The 6530-nt window shown below is 39.7% G+C and overlaps 1 pseudogene; it reads right to left on the minus strand.

The window, feature by feature from the left end:
- Positions 1–5858: 5858 nt before the first annotated feature.
- Gm46197 lies at positions 5859–6277 on the minus strand (annotated as a pseudogene).
- Positions 6278–6530: the final 253 nt, after the last annotated feature.

Consider the following 6530-nt stretch of genomic DNA (forward strand, 5'->3'; position numbering starts at 1 on the left):
GTGGAAGCAAGAAAAGGATCAAAGAAGCAGCTGAGTTTTGACATATCTTTAGTGTGTGTCTCTCTCACTCTCTCTCTCTGTGTATGTGTGTGTGTGTGTGTGTGTGTGCGTGCATATGTGTGTGCCTGCGTGTGTGAGTTTGTCCATGTGTGTTTATGTGCATGTGTGTGCATGTGTATGTGTGCCTGTGTATGTATATGTACACATATGGGTCACCATCTGGTTGTGGAAATCAGTGGACAACTTTTGTTTTTGTTTTTTTTGTTTGTTTGTTTTTTAAATTTTTTTATTAGGTATTTTCCGAATTTACGTTTCCAATGCTATCCCAAAAGTCCCCCATACCCTCCCCCCACTTCCCTCCCCCCTCCCACTTCTTGGTCCTGGCATTCCCCTGTACTGAAGCATCTATAGGTGGAACAACAATATAAACTAACCAGTACCCCCCAGATCTCGTGTCTTTAGTTGCATATTCCATATGCATTGGAAAGAGAGGCCCATTGGTCTTGCAAACTTTAGTGGACAACTTTTGAAAGTAAGTCTTTTCCTTCCACCATGTGGTTCCTGGGGATCAAACTCAGGTCATTAGACTCAGTGAAAATCACCTATACCCATTGAGCCATCTCACAAGCAACACACTGATAGTTTTTAAAAGTGTGTCTCAGAAGAGTCCTTCAGTTTGATTATGCTATTGAGTTACTAACTGAGGAGACTTGGAAAGTAAGGTAGCAAAAGTATCTCAGTACAAGGTTTCCCTAATTTTTAAGAAAAGATTTATTTATTTATTTCATGTAAGTACACTGTATCTCTCTTCAGACACACCAGAAGAGGGCATTGAATCCCCATTGAAGATGTGAACCATGTCGTTGCTGAGAATTGGACTCAGGAACTCTGGAAGAGCAGTCAGTCCTTTAACTGCTGAGCCATCTCTCTAGTCCTCCCTTAATTTTTAAACATAAAGTTTGTCATTCTCTCTTTTATCCTAAGGTCAAGAGAGACATAGTGAAAACAATCTGAGCTACACTTTAGCATCTTTACCACAATTTTAAAGGACCCGCTTCAATAGTTTAATGTTTGTCCTTTTCTCTCCTTTTAGGAGAGGGTCACACAAAAAAGCCTTGAATGTCTCCTATTTTCAGTTACAAGTCTACAGTCATTCACACCACTGTAAAAGAAGCTTCTCTGCTCAAAACAGCTACAGGTTGCACAAATCCTGGACTGACAATATGGATTCTGGTGGCATCTTGGGCGGCTTCTGTCCAGGCAAGGGGAAGTAGGATGGATAAAGAGGGCAGAGAAGAACTTGATTTTCTTTTAGAGGCTGGCCAACTTTGAGCTTATGGGAAACACAAATTGGACTTGCTTTTATTTTATTTTTATTTTCCATTTTGGGGAGCTATCTTAGGGTTTTACTGCTGTGAACAGATACCATGACCAAAGCAAGTCTTATAATGGACAACATTTAATTGGGACTGGCTTACAGGTTCAGAGGTTCAGTCCATTAGTATTATCAAGGTAGGAGCATTTCAGCATCTAGACAGGCATGGTGCATGAACTGAGAGTTCTGCATCTTCATCTGATGGCTGCTAGCAGAATACTGACTTCCAGGCAGCTAGGATGAGGGTCTTAAGCCCAAACCCACAGTGATATACCTACTCCAACAAGGTCACACCTTCTAATAGTGCCACTCCCTGGGCAAAGCATATACAAACCATCATATTCTATTCCCTGGACCCCATAGGCTTCTTTAAACATATGAGTCCATGGAGAAGTGGCACACCTAAGCATAGCATAATGCAAAATACATTTAGGCCAACTTCCAAAGTCCCAATTGTTTATAGCAGTCTCAACAATGTTAAGTGTCCAAAATTCAAAGTCTCTTCTGAGATTCATCCAATCACTTAATTGTAATTCCCAAAGCAAGACAGGAAACCAGCTGGGCAACCTCCAAACTTTGCATTTCCTTGTCTGATGTCAAAGCAGTCTTCAGATCTCCAACTCCTTTTTCATCTTTGTTGACTACAACAAATGTCATTCTCCTGGGCTGGTTCCATACTCTGTTATCAGCTTTCCTCAGCAGATAGCCCACAGCTCTGGCATCTTGACTATCTTGGGATCTCCAAGGCAACTTCAATGTTATAGCTTCTTGTTTCAATGTCTGGGTTCCACACATGGTCTTCTAGGCTCCTCCAAAGGGCTTATGTCACTTCTGTAGCTGTGCCCTCTATAGCACTCTAAGCTTAGGTTGATCTACTCCACTGCTTCTGCTGTTTTTGGTGATCATACCATGGTACTGATATATCCAATGCGCTGGGGTCTTCCACTGGAACTAGGCTTCACCAAGAGCCTCTCATTGGCTCATTTCAAGGTGCCAACACTAAAATCCTTTGCAAGACTCTTTCAGTCTTGGGCCATCAACTGCAACTGACATTGCACCTTTACCAATGGCCTTCCATGGCCTCTCACAATGCCAAGCCTCAGTTGTTCTTCATGACTCTTTCATGCCTTTATAACCAGTACTACCTGGGTGTTTCTTATACTTTGCTAAGTCCATATGCAGCATGAGGTAAAACCTTGGCTATCTCTAGAACACACTTTTTTTTTGTGCTCCCAGAAAACACTTCCCAGAAGATTTCACCTCAGTGATACTGGTCTCTTCTTAATCACTGCTAAATTCTTAGCTCCAGCTAACCAACACCAATTGTCCCAGTAGTCCATTCTATTTTTCATTGTAAAGCCAGAGCTACATGGTTGAAGCTTCTGAGCTCTGCTGCTTGCAGGAGCTGGAATATGGCCCGCTTGTTTTATTACATTGTCACCAGCTTTCTGCTTTCTTCCTCCTTCAGTGCCTTAGCTTGGCTATCTTGGATCTTGCTCTGTAGATCTGCATACCTTTCTTCTAGGATTAAAGGTATGTACTACCATGCATGGATTTAAGTTGTTATTCACCTAGAACTTGCTCTGTCCCAGGCTGGCCTTGAACTTAGAGATCTGCTTTGCTTATCTCCTGGGATTCAAGGTGTGTACCACCAGGCCTGAACCTTATCTTAGCTATATAGAATCTTGTTCCTAAATCCCACTCCCTTGATCTGCTATCTCCTAGAACACAGGATTCAGCTCCATTTCGCTTCCTGGTGCCCCTTTAGTACTCAAAACAAATATTTTATATTTTTTCCTTTCTAAGCTTAGTATGCTTGCTCAAAATGCTCTTCATGAGACTAATCCAGAGAACAGTCTGTGCTGCATGTTCCTGAGACTTCCTTTGTCAATACAATTAACACAAATCTCTTTTCCTTAGTCTCAGTTAGACTCTTTAGACAAGGGCAAAAAGGGCAGCCACATTCTTCACCAAAATACCACAAAGACAGTCTCTATACCACACACTAAAATTCTCCTCTGAAATGTCTTGGGACAGGTCTGCACAGTTCAAATTACTCTCAGCAACGAAGTATTCCATATTCCTGATAGGATGGCCCACTAATCCCCATTTAAAACATTCCACCACTTTCCAAATCCAAAGTCCCCCAATCCACATTTTTCCAAACAAAAGCATGGTCAGGCCTATCATAGCAATACCCCAGTCTCGGTACTAACTTCTTTCTTAGTTAGGGTTTTGCTTCTGTGAACAGATACCATGACCAAAGCAAGTCTTATAAAGGACAACATTTAATTGGGGCTGGATTACAGGTTCAGAGGTTCAGTCTATTAGTATTAGCAAGGTGGAAGCATTGCAGCATCTAGACAGGCATGGTTCAGGAACTGAGAGTTCTGCATCTTCATCTGATGGCTGTTAGCAGAATACTGACTTCCAGGCAGCTAGGATGAGGGTCTTAAGCCCAAACCCACAGTAATATACCTACTCCAACAAGGTCACACCTTCTAATAGTGCCAATCCCTGGGCCAAACATATACAAACCATCACAGGAGGTTTTGAGGGGTAGTTCAAGGGCATGAGGGTAGACTTGGGAATAATGGGAAACAAGTATGGTTGAAATACAATGTATGAAATTTCCAAATAATAAAAATATTATGTTTGGGGAAAAAATAAAATAATCTTAGAACAGTCATAACTCAGTTAAACTTCAGATAGATAAGTCTGACAAACTGAGTTCCTCTTGATTATACTCTAGAGAATACACAAGGCATAACCATTTCAATAGACTTCACTGGAATTTCTCCCAACACACACTGGCAAGGGTAAGCTTAGTCAAGTGAATATTAGGTGGTCATAAATGTACACTTTCTGATGAAAAATAATTATCAAGATACTATAATTGAAACTACTTAAATGCTGTAATGTTCACTTCAACTTAAAAATAGATCGAATTTGATAATTTGGCAGATAGGACTAACATAAATCATTGAGTTACTTTTGTGTTTTATTGATTTCTATATCAAAGATAATTGTTGTATGAGATTTTCCATGTTGGAAGATGATTTGTTTCATATTTTCAATATATTTTTGGTTTATTGCTAAAGACCACATCAGAAAACTAAATTCCATCGTAAAGCAGCCTGGGCTCTCTGATCATTGCTTTTAAAAGTCTCTTAGACTTGGCATCAAAACACATTTACCCATTTCAGAGAAAGCAAGGCTTGACTTACACTCCTAGAACATGTTGATGCTGCTGAGCATACTGATTGAAGGCTGTGTCAAAGACTCTTCCATTTCACAGAGTTCATTGTCAGTCTTACCATTGTATATTGCTATCATTAAATCACAGAGCTTTAAAGCTTACAGAAAATGATACTAAAAATATCATTGTCTTTATCTTTACTGATCTGTCTCCCCTCTGCTGATCCATGTGACCTTGCCATGCTGTCAAACACTCATGTACTTACCAGTACTTGAGAGCTGCTTAGGTCCAGGAGATACACTCTTGTATCCCCAAGGAAAATGCATGGAAAAAGGAGATTCCAGTTCAAGTTTACATTACTCACAGTTTTGAAGGCCATGAAAAAATACTTCAATTCAAGGACAGGCGAAAGGATTAGATTTACATGTCATAACATGATTCTCTGTAGTAATGCAATATAAGAGTGTACAATATCAGCCAGTGAGTATCTGAAAAACGATATCCAAAAAAGCAAGGACACATTTTAAGAATGGCAAAAATCAGACCACGTTGCAATTGTCATAGAAAATATGAACACCTTTCTTTCAGTACCTGATAGAAATACCAGATCGAAACTCGAAGAGAAAATAGAAAATCTGGGTGATACAATCAACAAATAGAATCCAAGAGATTGCCACCGAGTGGTCCATTAAATGTCAAACGAATACATATTCTTCACAAATGTTCATGGAGCAGTCACCAAAATGGATAGATCCTGGACTTCAAAAAGATTTAACAAGTTAAAACACACATCAGTTGTAGTATGCAGCAATATTTGATCACTTTAAACATAGATTTAACAATATTTAAAACACACACAAAAGTTAATAACACCAATGTACAACTGAAGTTAGAGCAGGAGACATGTGACAAATGGAATTGATAGTAGTAAATAATTACATTTGAAAAAATATCCTTTAGTCAATCATGTAAGTTTCTGCATGAAGAGGTTAGAAAAAGAATAAGTTAGATCCCCAAATAGAAGGAGGAAAATATTACAAGCTGAAGTTGTTGGTATTAAAAAAATAAGAAAATCGTTGGGGAAAAAAAAGAGACAGCTGATTCTGTTAAAAATCAACATAATTAAGAGCCTATGATAAAAATAAAATAAGAACCAAAATCCAACATAAAATGGTATTTAAAAGGGCATACACTCATATCTTCAGTAAGCTAGAGATAATGGAGTAATTTCTTCCCCCCCCAATAGGTATGTAAATTATTTATTAACAACAAAGGCCTAGTGCCTCATTTCTTCTTGGATACACCCACAGTACCGCCTCTGCAGACAGTGGTCTTGGTATGGACATGAAGGTCCCCAAAGTGGTGCATCCCTCTATGGGCTCAAATTTTCTTCAACTGTTCCAGGTCCTCACGGAGCTTGTTGTCTAGACCATTCTCCAGAACCTGGTTGAACTTCCCATCCTTCACATCAGTCTGTCTGTTCAAGAACCAGTCTGGAATCTTGGTGAGTTCTGTATGATGGTGATCATATGCTCCACCTCATCCTACCTGAGCTCGCCTGCCCTCTCGGTGAGGTCAATGTCTGCTTTCCTCAACATCACCCTTAATGGTGTGATGGCGAAGGCTATTTTCCATTGCCCATCAATGTTGGTGTTGAGTACTCGCAAACTTTGTTGGAACTTATGAGGGATCACTAGAGACATGGTGGTGGCACAGATGGTGACGTGTAGGCAGGCTTCCTGTGGAAGAACTGGAGTAATTTCTTAACAGATGAAAACTATCCAACCAGAGAAATGGACACCACAAACAGTCCCATAGCCATTAAATAAATAAAGGAACAAAGTCAAAATTATTATGAAAGTTTTATAACCAAGACACATGCCAGTAGTTACAAATATCTTAAATATAGTAACACTAGGGCAAACCACTCGCCCACTAGTAAGGCTAATCCCACAT

Source organism: Mus musculus, chromosome 10, assembly GCF_000001635.26.
Source record: "Mus musculus strain C57BL/6J chromosome 10, GRCm38.p6 C57BL/6J".
Lineage (NCBI taxonomy): Eukaryota > Metazoa > Chordata > Mammalia > Rodentia > Muridae > Mus > Mus musculus.